Source organism: Ambystoma mexicanum, chromosome 5p (assembly GCF_040938575.1).
Source record: "Ambystoma mexicanum isolate Mex_15411 chromosome 5p, UKY_AmexF1_1, whole genome shotgun sequence".
Taxonomy (NCBI): Eukaryota; Metazoa; Chordata; class Amphibia; order Caudata; family Ambystomatidae; genus Ambystoma; species Ambystoma mexicanum.
The window spans coordinates 537,253,117-537,272,676 of NC_090930.1; positions in this window are offsets into that span (position 1 = coordinate 537,253,117).

Below are 19,560 nucleotides of genomic sequence, written 5' to 3' on the forward strand. Positions count from 1 at the left end.
TCTGAACTCTGAGGTGCCGACCCCAGTCTCCTCAGGCGCTGCAGTGTACTTGTGGAATCAGCAGACGCAGACTATTTTCAACTCCATGCCTGCGGCAAAATGCGGCGCAGCGTGTGCAAGTCACCTCTTGTGAGCGCCGCCACCTCACCCACGTCTTCTTCCCAAACCCACCTCGCACCAGGTTCGTCAGTCAGCCCGTGAATGCCTCAGCCCATGCCTCCAATCTCCAGAAATCACCAGCAAGTGTTAAGGGCCAAGGTGGGGCTTAAGAGGCGCACACATCAACATTGTGTACACGTTCAACGTCACATGACCGGCGCCAGATCACTTGCCCCATAGGAATTGTGGTTCCGGCCCCAGAAATCCTTACAGCTAGCTCCCAACTATACTCTGTTCCTCCTGGCAGTTCATCTAGCCTGAATAAGTAAATACTGCCACACTCTTTTAGTATTACAGCCTGAAGCAAGCATGCAGTGACTGTAAGGGTGTGCATGTTATGTAGTCCCTTTTGTTTGTTCCCATTTTGGGGTACCAGTGGACTCCAAAATGGGGAATGCAATATTACTGCATGCGGTGATATCACATGCGGTACTGCTGTGGTGTGGGAGAACGTTCCTCCGCCCAAAAGTTGATGGTTTTGAAGAGCTTCAGTTGTGAAATTTGGAATTGAGTGGAGCGGTAAAACATTTGGCATTCCTAAATACAGGAAGTTGTGTCACTAACGTCCAACTAGTAATGAACCCTTGGAGTGAAATCATGGTTCTGGGAATCGAAGTATCTTGTTAGTCCCTACTTTTCGAAAAAAAAATGAAACACTGTGGGACGATGAGGCATACCCTTAGCAGAAATAAAAATAGGTGAATCCACTAATACCAAGTAACCTGTTACATGGCCACGGTCTTCTTCGATGTCATTCGTGTAATGCCTTTGATGTCACTGAACTCTTGCTACACTAAGATCATTTTCGGAAACGATTGTGAACAACATGAACTCCAATGATTAAATAAGATACCCTGTTGTGTGTTGTAATATATTTGATGTACATTTGAAACAAGTCATCCCGGATTTAGCAACAGCTGAAAAGTTGAAAAATATAATTTGACATTCTTAATATGAAGACCCTCATGATGTTTAAAGATGGATTTGAGCTCTGCTAATTCCATTAAACTGCACAGTGCCAATGAGCTAGAACGTATAATTAATCATTTTGTCAGCTTTGCTTTATGCAGTTAGTCAATCCAGATTTAAATAAATCGGAAGCTTGTGACCCTGGAACCTTTGGGGTTTTCTGAATACAGATATCCCAGGTGTATTTTGCCCAACTTGCTAGCTATGCCCCTGCTAACATGGCTTATTTTGCAGTCCAAACGACGAGCTACACGAGTCGATGAACTAATGTCGTCCTTTTTTCACGTTTAATTTCTGTGCCGCTAGGATCTCCCAGAACGGCTTAAAAGATCACAAGCTAAATAAATACAGTTCACAAAACAATATACACTTGGGTACCATTTTGTAGCTGACAGTGCATTGTGGCTTGTCACATCAGGTTACATCAGCGGCGCCATGCTATTTCTAAGTAATGCGACATGAAGGATGAAGGCAAGATTCTCTGACATGCCACGCAGCATGTGGCGCGTCAGCACATTTTAATGGCGGCTTTACGTAAGGCACTTTCAAGTTGTCCGTAAAACAAAAGCCGCAGCTAGGGAAGAGCACGTCCCGAAGCGCCCGGTGCCTGCTCTTCGCCCACCGGCATTACGTAATTCCCTCTTCTTCTGTCCTTCCAGACTTGCTAATTGCCGCTCCTGCCGTTGTGTACCTTGTCACCAAAGATGGCCTTTTAACATAAGAATTGGTTTGCACTGTTGGACTAAAACGTAGATTCAAATTAGACTGTCTAATTCGTAGCTCAGAATTTCGTGGAGCATGAACCTGACCTGGCATCAATCTAAGAGCATGGTGGGGCTGCTTAGGTCTTTTTTAAATATATATATATATATATATATATATATATATATATATATATATATATATTCAATGAAAAAAACTTTGTGAAAGGGACGTTATGGTTAAGTTGAACTAATAAAAACCTATGAAATTCAATGAAAAAACTTTAGTTGCACTAATAAAAACCTTTCAAATTCACTGAAAAAACTTTGTTAAAGGGACGTTATGGTTGTGTTGAACTAATAAAAACGTATGAAATTCAAAGAAAAAACTTTGTTAAAGGGACGTTATGGTTTCAAGTATCCACCATAGAAGTACACTATTTATAATCTTGTAATTTTGGATAGTACAATAATGAATGCTACCGTATCAGAGTTTTGAGTAATGTTAAACATGTAATAACTAGCTAACAATTCAAGAATTACAGCACTTGTGCTTGTACAAACAATACATATGAAGAACCACAATGCATACAAATCAGAGGCACATACAGGGAAACTAAAGTAAGGAAGAAAGAAACTGCATCATCAGAAAATGTTAAAGACATTAATGTTTATCTTCATGTATACAAATGAATTGTGTGTTTGAGGCCTACTCATTTCCACATGTATGTGCACCATGAGCTAGGACCAAACCCTAAGGAAAGTACTTAAAGAACATATGACAATTTTAACTTCTAGATATATGGCATCTTTTTCAATTTTATTATTCTGACTGCCAGTGAACAAAACCACCTGGCCTACATATGTCAAAAAAACAAAAACAAGTGGCCCACATACGTGATGTCATCAGTGATGTCATCAATGACATTTGTGATGTCATCTTTGATGTCCTGGGTGTTAGTCTTAGCAGTGCACGGTGGTGGCGCGAGTGATGGTTGTTTAGCTTACCATAACTGGCGAATTTCTGGGGTTTTTTGATTTTTCTTGAAACCATAACGTCCCTTTAACAAAGGTTTTTCTTTGAATTTCATGACTTTTTATTAGTCCAACATAACCATAACGTCCCTTTAACAAAGTTTTTCAGTGAATTGAAAAGGTTTTTATTAGTGAAACTTAACCATAACGTCCCCTTAACACAGTTTTTTCGTTGAATTTCATAGGTTTTTATTAGTGCAACGTAACCATAACGTCCCTTTAACAAAGTTTTTTCATTGAATTTCATAGATTTTTATTAATCCAATTTAACCATAATGCCCCTTTAACAAAGTTTTTTCAGTGAATTTTTACCAGTGCATGCTATTTTCCTACAATTTACTAATATCATATTTACCCAATATGGCAATGTTTGTGTCCAATTTACAAAGTCTCACCTTAAAACTCTGCCATTTCCCACCTTCTGGAATCATTTTCAACACTCCCATACACTTTTTGCAACTATTTCAACTAGTTTTGCATCCGTAGATCTCTACGAACACCTGACTTCATAGCGAACCTTCTGGACATTGCCACATGACCATACGCTGGCGTGCGGCATGTTGACGTGTCCGAGAACCCGTCCACATTTCACAATAAGATCTCTGCTGGTGAATTTCTGGGGTTTTTCGGTTTTACTTGAAACCATAACATCCCTTTAACAAAGTTTTTTCACTGAATTTTATAGGTTTTTATTAGTGCAACATAACCATAACATCCCTTTAACAAAGATTTTTCATTGAATTTCATAGGTTTTTATTAATCCAACTTAACCATAACACCCCTTTAACAAAGTTTTTTCAGTTAATGTCATGGGTTTTTACCAGTGCATGCTTTTTTCCTACAACTTACTAATATCATACTTACCCAATATAGCAATATTTGTATCCCATTTACAAAGTGTCACCTTAAAGCTCTGCCATTTCCCACCTTCTGGAATCATTTTCAACACTTCCATACACTTTTTGCAACTATTTCAACTAGTTTTGCATCCGTAGACCTCTACAAACATCTGACTTCATAGCGGACCTTCTGGACAGTACCACATGACCATACGCTGGCGTGCGGCATGTTTACGTGTCCGAGAACCCGTCCACACTTCACAATAAGATCTCTGCTGGTGAATTTCTGGGGTTTTTCGGTTTTACTTGAAATCATAACATCCCTTTAACAAAGTTTTTTCACTGAATTTTATAGGTTTTTATTAGTGCAACATAATCATAACGTCCCTTTAACAAAGATTTTTCATTGAATTTCATAAGTTTTTATTAATCCAGCTTAACCATAACACTCCTTTAACAAAGTTTTTTCAGTTAATGTCATGGGTTTTTACTAGTGCATGCTATTTTCCTACAACTTACTAATATCATACTTACCCAAAATGGCAATATTTGTATCCCATTTACAAAGTGTCACCTTAAAGCTCTGCCATTTCCCACCTTCTGGAATCATTTTCAACACTTCCATACACGTTTAGCAACTATTTCAAGTAGTTTTGCATCCGTAGACCTCTAAGAACATCTGACTTCATAGCGGACCTTCTGGACAGTGCCACATGACCATACGCTGGCGTGCGGCATGTTGACGTGTCCGAGAACCCGTCCACACTTCACAATAAGATCTCTGCTGGTGAATTTCTGGGGTTTTTCGGTTTTACTTGAAACCATAACATCCCTTTAACAAAGTTTTTTCACTGAATTTTATATGTTTTTATTAGTGCAACATAACCATAACGTCCCTTTAACAAAGATTTTTCATTGAATTTCATAGGTTTTTATTAATCCAACTTAAAAATAACACCCCTTTAACAAAGTTTTTTCAGTTAATGTCATGGGTTTTTACCAGTGCATGCTATTTTCCTACAACTTACTAATATCATACTTACCCAATATAGCAATATTTGTATCCCATTTACAAAGTGTCACCTTAAAGCTCTGCCATTTCCCACCTTCTGGAATCATTTTCAACACTTCCATACACTTTTTGCAACTATTTCAACTAGTTTTGCATCCGTAGACCTCTACGAACATGTGACTTCATAGCGGACCTTCTGGAAAGTGCCAGATGACCATACGCTGGCATGCGGCATGATGACGTGTCCGAGAACCCGTCCGCACTTCACGATAAGATCTCTGCTTCACGGACAGTTCAGAACTGCATTTTCTACTGATCTAGGAACTTTCAACTTCAAAATTTCCCTTGCACAGCTCCAGCACGTATTCCTACTCATTATCCATTATCATTCTAGTACACAGTACATACTTTTAGCAAAACTGCTATTTATCTTAAAATGGCATCAGCTAATGCCATCCCTCCTCCCCAAGAGCCACCACCACTGCTGCAATCAAGGAGCATGAGAAACACTGCCCCCTACCTTAGAAATATCACACACGCAACATTTTCCCTTATCCACCTACCCCTCCATATTAGTGTTTGGTTCCTCTTCCCTCATTTCCCTCCCCACCTTTCGTTCTCAGCTCTTCTGCCAAAAAAAAACATCCAAAAACAACAAAAGACATATTCCTTTAGGATCCACCTTTCACAGTTAAAAAATAGAACAAAAAAAACATATATAGACTCCATCTACTTTATATTTCTCAGTAAAGTACACAGACTCAATAAGATTTTCCAACATTTCCATTTGCATTTTGTGTTAGCTAATGGGAATTTTGTGGCGTTCATCCTCTGTTTCAGGGACTGGAACGGTGGATATCGGCCAGGCAGCCCAAGTTACCAGCCCAAGCGAAGGTCTCTGGACCATTACCTCCCATGCCAGCCCCTGAAATGGGGGATGAAGGCCATTAGCACCCTAGGTTCCCAAAGCGGGAACCTGTGGTGCTAAAAAAGAGGATTTATCTTCCTACACCAGGATGCCTGCGGCGTCCCGGTGTAGGAAGGAAAATCCTTTTCCAAGATGACCACCATGGAAAGCGAAGGCAAGGGTTCCATACAGGGCTCCTCTTCACTTTCCATGGCAGCCTGCAGAAGGCGAAAAGAGAACCCTATGACCATATAAACATGAGCACATTTTTCTTCCCTTTCAGATTTATCCTAATTTTGAATAAATTTACCACAAAGCCAGTCCCAGGTGGACATGGCCACTTTAATCCTATGTTTTGTCCCTTGTGGACATGGCCAGTAGCCAGATTGTCCGGATCATGACCTTATACCATGACCCGGAAAATCTGGCCACTGCCCATGGCCACAGGCTACCCTTCAGTCACTAAAGGTATACCGCTATTTTTTGTAACTACATTATGACACTTAGTACATTATGACACTTGTCAAATAATAAAACACTGGCACATTTGCAAAACCATGCTTGTAGGTCCTTGCCAATGCTCCTTACGCAAGTTTGCTGGAAATCCACCCATGTTTTATTTTTCAAAAGTATCAAATGTATGCACATACAATCGTCATATAACCTTGCCCCCAATTGACAAAATCCATTCAGACTTTACGAAAACATCTATATCTAGATCTATAATCTTTTTGCAAACCTTTGTGTAGATTTGTCAAATGGCACCACATTTATAAGCCTTTACAATATTTTGGGACCCCCCTCCAATTTTGCTCCCTCTTGACAGAACCCCACCAAACTTCGCAAAAACATGTATATCTAGATCTATTATCAGTTTGCCAAATGAAGTGCAGATTCGTCAAATGGCACCTCATTTATAAGCCTTTACATTATTTTGGGACCCCCCTCTAATTTGCCCCTCTTCACAAAATCCCACCACACTTCAGAAAAACATTCATCTCTAAATGTATTATTAGTTTCCCAAATTAAGCGTAGATTTGTCAAATGGCACCTCGTTTTTAATTATTTTGGGACCCCCTCTAATTTTGCCCCCTCATGACAGAATCCCACCAAACTATGCATACTCGCTCAGAATCAGGTCAGAAATATACATGCAAAATTCCATGCAGTTCCACCAAGTGGCGCTAAAGTTATAAGCTATCCAAGAACTGCATTTCACCAACCCTGTAATGCTGAGGTGTTTGCGAACTTTACAAGACTGTTCGCGAACATCCAAACTGTTCGCTGACTTTCGTGGCAAACACACCTGTTTCTTTTTGCTTCTTGCAGCCATATCCCATCCCAGGACATCAAAGATGACATCAGAAATGTCATTGATGACATCACTGATGACAGAACATGTCTGGCTCCCCCTTTTTTCCTTTACTGACATATCTAGGCCGCATGGTTTTCTTCAGTAACAGTAAGGAATCAAAAATATAAAAGGTACTATATTTGTAGACTTATCCTTCAAGTATGATCTTACAGTAATTCCCTTACGGTCCAGTCAAATCATGTGATATATATGCATAGGGTAAGTAGCACCTTTCAAACAGAGCAATCATTTCTCTACATAAAGATAATCAGTTAGGTTATGAACACTTACTGCTACTACCACTGTTTTTTTCCTTACTTCAATTTTCGCGTATATACTCATATTAGTATGTGATGTTGTCTCTTTGTGTTTTGTCTATAATCAGACCCTCCAGTTTATAGGGATTTTGCGATCCTGCAAAATTCTGCGAAAACTGACGTTTTGCGCAAATGCCACAAAAATTGCCGTTTTGTGCAAAAACAGCACCTTAAAAAAAATATTAAAAACATTATTCTGCAAAAATTACTGTTAAAAAAAAATTATTCTGGGTGCCAGGTTCTCAACCTTTTTTTTTTCTCGCAAGAAATTAAATGCGCCACACAGCTCATCACTTGCACCCAGAAAAAGAGCAGCCCAAACCACAAGGGACACATGAATGGGCCATTTTATATGTGTGCCCATTCAGATGGCCTTTTTCACCTCCTTGATCAAATAAAGTGGTGTTTCTGCCAATTTAAAATTGCATCACTCATTTCCAAGCAAGATGCACTTTTAAATGTGCAGAAATTGTAGGCAACCCTACGCGCATGAGGTGTGGGGGTGCCACTGCATCACAGGGTCTTTCCTGACCCTATCATGCATTTCTTTTAAGGTATGAACCCCTGCTGTGTTGCTTGCATTTCTGTTCCTCACACCGGATAAAAATGCATTTTTTGGGTCGCATTTTACAGTGGCAGGCCCCCAAATGGCCTGTCCCTGTGAAAGGCGCTGGGAGCTTGCAGAACACTGTCGGTAGAGCGATTCTATTCAAGGTACTACCCATTTTGATGACAAAAATCGACCGAATGGGACAATTTGACCTATTTCGTCCAGTACTATTTGATCGATTTTTATAAATACTGAACATGTGTTGCGGGGGTGTCACCCGCTCCCCAAGTTAAGTATTATTTGGGTTAGGGGGTTGCAGGGTGTTCCCCACTTTTGAAAATTGAAGGCGGGGACAGAAAAAAAAGAAAATAACATAAAAGGGACCCTGCGAAGTCGGATCCGACGGATCTGACAATGCAGCGTTGCAGGGGAAGCGGCAGCGACCAAGCCGTTAAGTAGGGGAGGAGGTGGTGGTGAAAGGTACAGGTGAAAGGTACATTTTGGGTTGTTTGGCTGAAGTGCAAATCAATTCGCGGCAAAATGGACTACGGTCAATTCTGCCGCAAATAATTACACTTCGGTCAAACAACCCAGAAGACCATTCAAGGCAGCTGGCCAGTGCACAATTTGCGCTACAGCTCAAGCCTGTGGAAATGCGCCGGTCAACTTTGAGAATAAGGTGACCTGCTCATTTCCAAAAATGGGTTGTCTAACAATAGCATATCCTCGGCTCCATTTTTAAATGGCCCATTTTTTGAGGATCTGGGTCAAAATCTACATTTTAAAAAAAATTAAAAAATGGTTACACTATGAGAGGGAAAAGAGAGAGAGGGAGAGTGATGGGTGAGATGTGAAGTGATAGGCAAGAAAGCAGAGGGAGAGCAGTGGGTCAGAGGAGGAAACGGTGCAGAAGAGAGCAGAGGAAGCAGTGATGTGGTGGGCCCGAAATCAGAGAGCGAGCGGAGGTACAGAAAGTAGAGGGAGCGTGTGGTCAGTGAGCCAGAAAGAAGAGAGGAAGAGGTTGGCGGGAAAGAGGCAGTGACCTGCAGATTGGGAAAAAGGATGAGGGAAGAGTGCGATAGAATGACACAAAGGATGCAAGATGCAGAAGCAGCACAAAAAGAATGAAGGACTGTATATTGCGGGAGGAATGGAGTGTAAGGTGTGAGTTGGGAGTATGATTTGGAATGTGGCAGGGGATGGGCAGTGCAAATTGTGACTTGACAGTGTCACATAGCACGTGAGTATTTGTATGACAGAGTGAGAGGTTCAGGAATGCAAGTTGTGATGGGGAGTTGGTGAGATGTGTGATATGTGTTGGTCAGAGAGGTGTGTGGGTGTTTGGGGGATTGGAGAACATAGAAGGGGAATATTTTCAGCATCACAACTGATAATGATCAATTTAGTTAATACTATTAAATAGGCATGCACATCAAACCAAAAATGTAGCCAAATCAAACACTGTTCTGCCAAGCCAGAAACATCTGGGACTTTTCCTATTAAATTAATACAAAAGATACATAATAATGATACCGTGGCTCTCTTGTAGCCTTGCACTCTGCCTATTTCCTGCAATGTGGCAATCTTAAACCCTCCAGTTAATACAAAATGTCCCAATAATGGCGCAATAAATAAAGATTTGTGCCACAAAATTTGCCATTTCACGCCGCAAAATCCTGGAAGGTCTGTATAATAATGCCATTATGTAGTAAGTGGTTTTCATTACCTACTTATCACATGTTTCACAGTACCCAAAACTCTAATAAGAAAACAGTTATCATTTCACTGTTCAACATGGCAAGCTTATGAATATTGCACCTCCATCATGTATGCTGCACACAATGCCTATGTTTCTACATGACTACCTTAGTATACTGCATAGAAATTCATAATGGAATGCTACGTATATCCACGCATTGCTTAATGCACTAATTAGCATTTGATATTTATTCCAAGGATCCTTGACACTTTTTGGTCAACATTATAATAAGAATACCTTCTACAGAGTTTTCATTCAAAGTGAATGTACATGTGATGTCATCAGTGATGTCCTCGGTGTTAGTGTTAGCAGTGCACAGTGGTGGCGCGAGTTATGGTTGCTTAGCTTATCATAACTGGTGAATTTCAAGGGTTTTTCGGTTTTACTTCGAACCATAACGTCCCGTTAACAAAGTTTTTTTTAGTGAATTTCATAGGTTTTTAGTAGCACAACGTAACCATAACGTCCCTTTAACAAAGTTTTGTTTACTGAATTTCACAGGTTTTTAGTAGGGCAACTTAACCATAACGTCCCGCTAACAACATTTTTTTACTGAATTGCATAGTTTTTTACTAGCACAACTTAATCATAACATCCCTTTAACAAAGTTTTTTTGCTAAAGTTGATCGGTTTGTAGTAGTAGCACGTAACCATAATGTAAAGTAACATCTGACTTCATTCCACACCTTGCGGAGAATGCCACATGACCATATGCTGGCGCACAGCACGGTGACGTGTCTGAGAATCCGTACACACTTAACAATAAGATGTATGCCTCATGGACAGTGTGGAAATACATTTTTTACTGATGTAGGAACTTCCACCTTCAACATATCCCTTGCACAGCTCGAACACCTATTCGTAGTCAACCATTAACAATGTAGTACACAGTACATACTTTTAGCAAAAGTACTAGTTATCTGAAAACGACATGAGCTAAGGCCATCCCTCATACCCAAGCAACAGCACCACTACTGTAATGAAGGAGCATGACAAACACTGCCCCTACCTTACAAATAACACACGCACAACATTTTCCCCCGTCCATCTACCCCCATATTACTGTTTGGTGCCTCTTTGCTCATTTCCGTCCGCAACTGTCCTTCTTAGCTGTCCTTCCCCAAAAAAAGCCATCCGTAAACAAAGTAAATGTTCCTTTAAGAACCACCGTTCACAGTTTAAAAATATTTTTGGAAAAAATCACATACACTCCATCTACTTTATTTTTCTCAGTAAAGGACATAGACGCAATAACATTTGCCATTAACAATCTAGATTTGCAAAGCAGTAACGTGTGCTACTGAAAAAGAGGATTTCTTTTCCAAGATTGCCACCTTAGAAAGGGAAGGCGGTTGTTCCATACTTGGCCCCTCTTTGCTTTCCATGGCAGCCTGCAAATAGCAAAAAGGAAACGCTGTTAACATTTATTTAACATTTATAAAGCGCTCACACAGCCCGCAGGCATCGAGGCGCTGTTACAGGGATTGTTTTGTTTTTTTCTTAGTTGCGTAATTGTTTTTTTTTTTTTCTCTTAGTTGCGTATTTATAACGCGCTTAAACACCCAGAGGTTTTTAAGCGCGGACCCGGGGATCGAACCTGTTGTTGCTTCGTGTCGTCCTGCTTCCAAGACGCGCACCAGCACTTTTTTCCTTTCAAATGTATCGTAATGTCGAACAACTTTACCACAAAGCCAGTCCCAGGTGGACATGGCCACTGTAATCCTATCTTTTCTCCCTTCTGGTCATGGCCAGTAGCTACATTGTGCAGATCATGACCTTATACCATGACCCCAACATTCTGCCCACTCCCCATGGCTGCAGCCTACCCCTCAGTCAATAAACGTATACCGCTACGTTTTTTAACTACATTACGGCACTTGTGTAATACGAAAACACTCCCACCTCTCGTCACATAACCAACCCTAATGATATTGTACAATTTTTTGGATGACGTTCCTCTCCAGCGTAGCTTAATGCGCCCATAAGCACCTTGCAAATGAACACACAGCGACGTACAACGTCGCATGTTACATTTTGAAATAATAAACTGTTTTTTAAAGGAAAACATTAACAATTTTAGAATTTGTAAAGTACTTTAATTTCTCAATAAACTGTCCGAGACCATCAGACTATTCCCATTTTCAATCAAATAGTAACTTTGTTTGTTCGGTCGTCATCGAAAATGTTAATCGTGAGGCACACGTTGATCTTTTCGCATACACAAAGTATTCGCTTTCGATAAAGCAACCGCTTCGGTCTCACAGTGATTTCCAAGACGTCGACATGAACTTTGGCCTACACTACCATAAAAGATGTTATGTTACTCCTAATGGCCACTCCAGCGTATGGACAAATGGGGCCGGGCCGGTCGTCCCACAATACAGTGACGGTTAGGCAGCCGGTCACGAGTATGTGCATCTGGCGTCCAAAGAACCCATCACTTGGCATCTGGAATCCATGGCAATCACAGTATGGCAGAATGTAGCTGTTTGGAAAACGTAACAGAAAATACGTATCAATACCCAACCTTTACCAAACAATTTCAAAAAAGACAAAAAGAACGTGGAAACTGATACACAAATCGATGTGGTCATACATGACATTTTAAAGAAATACTAGCGTTGAACATGGGTGAACCTAATGTGAACCTACAAACTGAATCTGCACTCTCCAAAAGTTTTTAAAAAAATGAAAACTACACAGAAAGACAGTACCTCAGTTATAATGCCAAAATTATTGTTCTGGTAATAAAAAATTAAAACTTGTTCCGGTGTAGAGTCGTCAAAAGTAAACTTACACGATATTTACCGTCTCCATTGTCTTCGTTAAACCCAGACAGCGATGTACTTGCAGCAAAGAATCTTCGTCAACTGATATTACATGTGTCTTACAAACATTTTGAATACATAACCTTATCAAATGGTATTTTTTCCAAACTTGCACTCCCTGTATTCTTACTGAATTTTTGCTCAAGGTTAAAAAACAATTGACCCTTAAGGGTTCAGTCGGATGCGTGGGCCTACTGAGCTCACAACCAAAAAAGCAAACCAAGTAACCTTCACTCAGAATGAAAATACATTTTGACTTTGCAACAACATATCTGAATGCATGCATGAGAACTGCTACTCCCATACACTTGCAGAACCGCTGTTTCCATCAAACAGTGCAGGTGCCTGCCTCGGTTAACAAGTGCAATGGTGTGTTGTTTATATGTGTTACCGGCGATGTCCGCATACAGTAAAATACGAATGAAAGATGGCGGGCGCAGCAAAAGAATCTGACGCACTTCACGCCGTTAAACATCCAATCAGTGAACGCGCCACATGTCCGCGAACATGACGCTATGGATTAGCCAATCGGTATCTTGTCCGAGGAGCAAACAGGGAAGTGTGTCCACGGAACGGACCTAGATATCACACATTTTTTCATACTTACTTTTTGGTCGTTTTAAAGAAAACTACGAGACGGATTAGCACCAAATTTATGAAAGCACGCTTTTGGGACCAAGCTCCTGCGGCAAATTTGGTGAAAATCCGTCCAGCCGTTTGGGCTGTAGACGTGCGCAAACTTTTTCCCCCATTCAGTCTATGGGAAAAAAAGATGTTTTGGGACCCCCACTATAACTTTTCCCCCCCTGGACCAAACATCACCAAAATTTGCAAAATAAAACACAGTGGCCCATACAATGTTTGGTGTGGATTCATCCAGAGGGAGCAGAGTTATAAGCCACCCAAAAAGTGCTCTTCCTATGGAAACAGCAACAGCAACTTAACTTAACTACACGGCCACTACCGTGGCCGTGTAATACAGAAGCAGTTTATATTCTGCAGGAATTTCGGTAGCTTAATTTAAGTCAAAATGCAACATACTCGGTCCCTCCTGTAGAGCTGGGTTGCATTGAATTACATGATTTTAGGCGAAAAGTGGCAGTTATTTGTGTAGCCAATAAAACACAATGGCTGGTTTTCATATAAAAAACAACCAATTATCTCATTTTTCATTCCCTGGTATATTTGCTAACATCCATAGGGCCTGATTCCCAGAAAAACAACATTGAAAAACACTCTGTAAATCAAGTCCACAGGGCTCTATAGCTGTAGCTGTCATAGTTCTCGATTGGGATGGGGCTGCAGCACAGAAGGGGCCATATTAGCTAAACCGTACCACTAATTCTTCTTTTTGTATAATAGGGAAAGTCACAAACAGGTTTTGCGTAACATAAAATACACATTTCTTTAAATGTTTTGCACAAATATAGTCAATTCATTGTTACCCTAGTCCAAACGTTTTTAGGTAATACAGGTTGGTACACAATCTGATTGCTCCGTTCATATTTCATAAGCAGCAAAACTGGTGCTGAATACATGTACTCAGTTTTAATCACCAGCGCAAATGATAGGTGATCTGGGCCCTTGTATCTATCCACTAGGTGTTGTTTGAGTGATTTGCAGCACTTCTGCATGATGTAAGTATTTTTCTAGTTGAATGGAAGTGCTGTATACCACACCCATACGACAATGTTTTTCTTTGTGCTACAGCTGCATGACTGTGTGGCTTCCAGGCATAGCACCCACACCATGGGCCAGATTATCTAACATTTGCTCCACTGGTAAAATTAGAGAAAATTCACTTACCACCAGTTTTGTTGCTTAGGTGATACAGAATGGAGCAAACAAGTTGTGTCCCAATACGCGTTTTCTAAAAATGTTTGCACTAGGTCAAAACTGAATCAATGCTTGCTGCAGTACATAATATGCATTGGCAAAGACAACAGTTTTGGTTTTTGTGTCGACATGGGATAGGCATTTGCCAGGCACAGCCATAATGGTAATACCTGGCAGTAAAATGGCAACTGCTGAAAAATTGCGTGATTACCTGAGCATGTCATATAAATGGCAGGCAAATGCTTATCTATTACGCACAGACAAGCTAAAACGGTTAGCCATGTCAATGCTTGTTTTTAAGAGTGGAAGGAACAGCCAGATATATATTAAGTGCCTGAAGGCACACTTGTTTTAACATAATTTGTTACACAAGTAACATTTTCACAGCTGCAATTAAGCCATTACATCTCAGCAGACAGCTTAAAAATAACACTGCCAGGCCAAGACCTGATGTTACTGCTTGATAGAAGTAGCTCAAAAAGATCCCCAGAGGATGTGTTTTAGGCGTGGATTTGGAGTCAGTGGGTGGAGATGACCATAGGCATTAGCATGGCCATGGGAAGGCAGTGGATAGGTAAATAACTAAACAACACCCACAAGTTGTGTGTCCCTTACACGTGTCAACGTCCTCTTAGCTGTACTCCAATGCAATAGTTTCAGCTTGCAGGTAGTGCTTAAAAGCAGCCTAAAGGTCAAAACAAACAAAACATCAATTTATTATATGTCCTTTTATGCTATGCAGCAAACGTATAACACAAATAGTCTGCTTCAATTTGTCCTAGTGAAATAATGAACTTTCTGATTCCATAGCAATTCAGGAGATTTCCTTAATCTCACATGTCAATCGCTGAGTGCAATAGGATTTCATCAAATGTCCTGAACAATTGCCACATTGAAAGATTTCACTGTTAAAATATCTTTCTGGTGTTTAACCGACTCCCCCAACAGAATTAAAAACATTTATATAAAGCACCTAACAGGAATAGTACTAACTCAATGTTATGTTCATTTTCTTTTCAAGAAGGAATGCTTAAACACGAATATCCATACAACAAATATTCATCTTCTTAAAAATTCAAAACATATCAAATCACAGGTTCAAGACCCTTTTTGTATCAAAAAAACATTTGTGAGAGGAGTTAGTACAAATGTAACCTAATCATTTGTGACATGCACTGGTAATTCTTTTGATTAAATGTCAGGCTTTTTGATCAGAAACCTCCTAACATCTTCAAACTCCTATTGTCTGATTACATCGCTAGAACTATATCTCAAGTTCTCAACAAATAGGAAGACTCAAAGTGGCAATATCGCAATTACATTCAATAGAGCCTTGCCCCAGGTAATCTTGATCCACATCACAAATCATGAAATGTAATAAACAATCTTCGTGTAGACACAACTGTGTTCAATGAAAAATGTTTGGAATATTTGTCCTGATGAATGCCGAAGTCAAAATGTTGGGACAGGATGATGATACCTGTACCTAGATTTAAAGGCCGAAACATGGTTGTGTTCACTCAAAGACTGGATATTGCATTTCATGAGTTGTGATGTGGATCAAGATTACCCGGGGGAAGCTTCTATTGAATGTATTAGAGATATTCCCACTTTGAGTCTTTTCCTATTTTCCCAGAGGAATGACTTGTATATGTCCCAATTGATTAGGTCACATTTGTACTAACCCCTCTTACAAATGTTTTTGAGATAAAAGAGTTCTTGAACCTGTGATTTAATAAAAGTGTTTTGAGTTTTCAACATTTTTAAGAAGATGAATAAAGGAGATGGATATCCGTGTTTCAGCATTCTATGTAAGCTGTAAGCAAGTTGTAAAACAAGCGCACCATGCAACATTATTTTAAGAGGCAACATCACCACATCGCATGGGGCAAAATGCTGTTTATGTCAGTGAACATGCTTTCTTTTCAATAAACGCTGACAGAAGAGGAGCCACACAGGCCAATGCAGTTAACCAATAAATACAGTTTTACTTCATCTCAGAACTGTAACATGAACCAGAAAAGTCAACTTCTCACACCTATGTATCCATTTGTGAAGCATAAACCAACAGAACATGCAAATGAAGTTAGCTAACACAAGCAACTGAGCTGTTTTCAGTATTCCCACTTGCTAAATCTGAATGACATCATGATAGAGCAAAGGGCATGATCTGGTGTGACACGAGCCACCAATTACTGCACAACATGCATGTGAAAAGGTGTGTATGCATACTAAAAGTACTAGCATGGACATGTCTATTCAACAGGGATGTATAAAAAGCACTGTCATATGTGTATCAATATAATAATGCCATACTCCCTTCTTCTTACTTGTAGCATTAATTTGTACCTACCTCCATGACACCTTAGATTGAAAACCTAAAAACACAGCAACAAACTATACATTGAAAACACTGTATATTATGATCTGTGGATAATGTTTTCTGATGGGTCATATATGTTCCACATTTCTGTCTTTTAGAAATGTGATGAAACTGATGATGTCATCACTCCTTTCCCTGAGGTAGCCTCTGTTCATGTGGCTCGGGGACGGAAGCCACTACCTGATCCTGACCCTGGGGGCGGCTACATGCAGAAGGACCGTATGGGGGGAGGCGACCCTCAGGGGAATGGCAGAACATCATTAGAGAAAGTCATGCACACTCCATTCCCTTTTAGGGATGTTCCCCCCACTTCCTCATGCCCTGGTGGCATATTGTAACACTTTGTTAGGGAGAATTCTCAGATATGTGCTAATTCCCTCCACTTTAGGGACCCCCAGCAACTTTGCTGGAATTTGAGGACTTGATTTTTTTAACCTGGAGAGACTGTGACCCTTTTTCCCACTCTTTCATGTATTTTATTGTGATTTTGCACAATGTGGGCTTGATTCACAGAGTGTTTTCCTATGGGATTGCACCATTATAAAACACTTCTGTGAATCAGGCACTGTGTTTCCTTTGGTTGTGGAGTCTAACAAACTACATAGGCATCATCTTTTACATTGTGTTACACAGCACATTCAGTGTAGTGGCACAGGGAAGTCTTTCAGATTTCCCAAATGTTTAAATACCTTCTCTTGGATAAACTCCTGTTTCCAAGAGTAGTAAAGTGAAATTGACTTTACTTACCATTGTAACTTGCTAGACCCAGCACACTCTATCTTACAGTAGAGTGCTGGAGGGGTTACCTAGTATGCCCTTTCTCTAGCTTCTCATGTAACATTTTTATGTTACCCTTTTCTCACTGAATGACTTGTGGCAGTGGTTTTGTTTTAACTACCATGGTGTACATTTACCGCTGGCTGCGTTCGCAGCTACAGTAAAGCACCCATGGGATCCATCTTTGTCAAAATGGCCCCCGGTCTTCTTGGTCTCTTTGCTCATTTTGCCTTTGGCGGGATTCACGTGTGCAGCCCGCCTCTGGCTCCAGGGTGTCTGGGGCAGGCAGGAAGTAAGGGAGGTGCCCGAAACCCCCTGTGCTTAGTCTCCTAGGAGACCCAAATTCATTCTGTGATGATTGGCTGGCTGACTGTCCGTCAAGGAGAGCCACCCTGCTGGGTGAATGACAGCTAGGCTGGAATGAATTGGAAAGAACTGAATAAAAGGTGAGTCTTTTGGCTTGGAAGGCAGAGTCGACCACTGGATGAAGGAACCAAAGAAGAACTTGAAGAGGACGCCTGCTGCAACTCCTGGACTGTTGGTTTGCTCGGTGACGCCCTGCTGCAGTGTCGAAACACCAAGTTTGCATCGACAAAGAAGCCCCTGCATGGACGACTTCTCCCCTTGAGTTGGTGGGACCAATCGACTCCAAAGTAAGCCACCTGGACATCCATCTCGGAGCTGGTTGAATTTCCACAGAGTTGCTGCTGGAAACCGTATAGCCAGGGAGAGGAACACCAGATTGTGTGCGTTGCTTTTAAGCTGGCGTAGAGCTTCAGGAAGATCCTCCAGTCTCCCAGGAAGCAGGACTGACCAAGCCTGAGCCCCCTCAACAGAGTGCGGGACCCCAGAAGCAAGGAAAGTCCATCTAGACAGCCAGGAACCGCGGTGTTGCTATTTGCGGTAGACGCGAGGAGCTGAAACACTGAACAGCCACTGAAAGTGAAGTTTGCCAGTTGTGAGTTTTGAGCTTCCCAGTGCATTGCAAGAGTCTCCCGATGTCCTCCCTCTTGTCCCCACGACTGAGGCCCAGGAACAGCGACATCTGCAGAGCTGCAAAGGAACAGAAGTCATCAGCTGTATCTTATTCTTCATTTCTAAGGTACTGTAAAAAGTCTGAGAGAACTTACCTCTTACTGTAGAGTGCTTGCAACTTCTACAACTCACAAGTCCAATCAGCTTGTGGCCATACATTTGATTATTCTTTTCATCAAAGACTCCTAAGCACTTGTGCAAACACTTTTCCATTTACTTACAAGAAGTGCTCCATCCTAAACAAGACTTTTGCCCATTGACTTTGGCTTAGCCTATTGATTTGTATGACTCTTCTTGAGGGATCCAAAAGTATTTGCCTGCTTCTGAATATGTGTGGTCTCTTGTTGTTCTAATGACCTTTGCCTTTTACCAACTTCTAAGAGTATTCTAAATGCCAACAGTAAGATATTAATGTCCCCAGCACACTAGCTATTGAAGTCACCTGTGGGTGCAGGTTGTGTCTGTGGGCCATCCCAAAAGGGTCTTTACTGATTTAGAAACTAAGCGTGTACAGTATTGAAGTGTATTTGTGTGTTACCATTATATTGCTCCCTTCTGAAGAAGGCTTATTCTAACGGACTGATAAATAAATTAATAATTGTTTATGCAAGAAACCTTGGATATAAGAGTTTATTTGAATACTTGTAACTGTGAACCTCTGGGTACCTACACTACATCTCACATTGACCCCTCTTGAGATAAGCCTGGTTGCTCAACACACTACTAAAACTGTGTAGTACAAGCTTATACCAAAGGTTGGGTTTCCTATACCTGTAGTCAGAGTTGTGTGTAGTGGTCCCAGGGGGTACTGCATACAAACATTGCCCAACACACTTTCTCTCCACCACTTGCTAAATTTACTACAAGTATTCCCCAATATCACCCAAGGAACAGTATGTTATCAACTTAGACAAGGAAGAGGCAGGGAGCAGTGATGATTACTCCCAATAGGGTCCAACAATATAATTGCTTCCTCAATATCATACAAGGAACAACATGACAACTGAGACGAGAAATAGGGATGGAGCAATGAAGATGACTAAGACCGGTACATCAACACAGCGGTCTAGTCTCCAGAAGTTGGTCAATCATGCCGGGA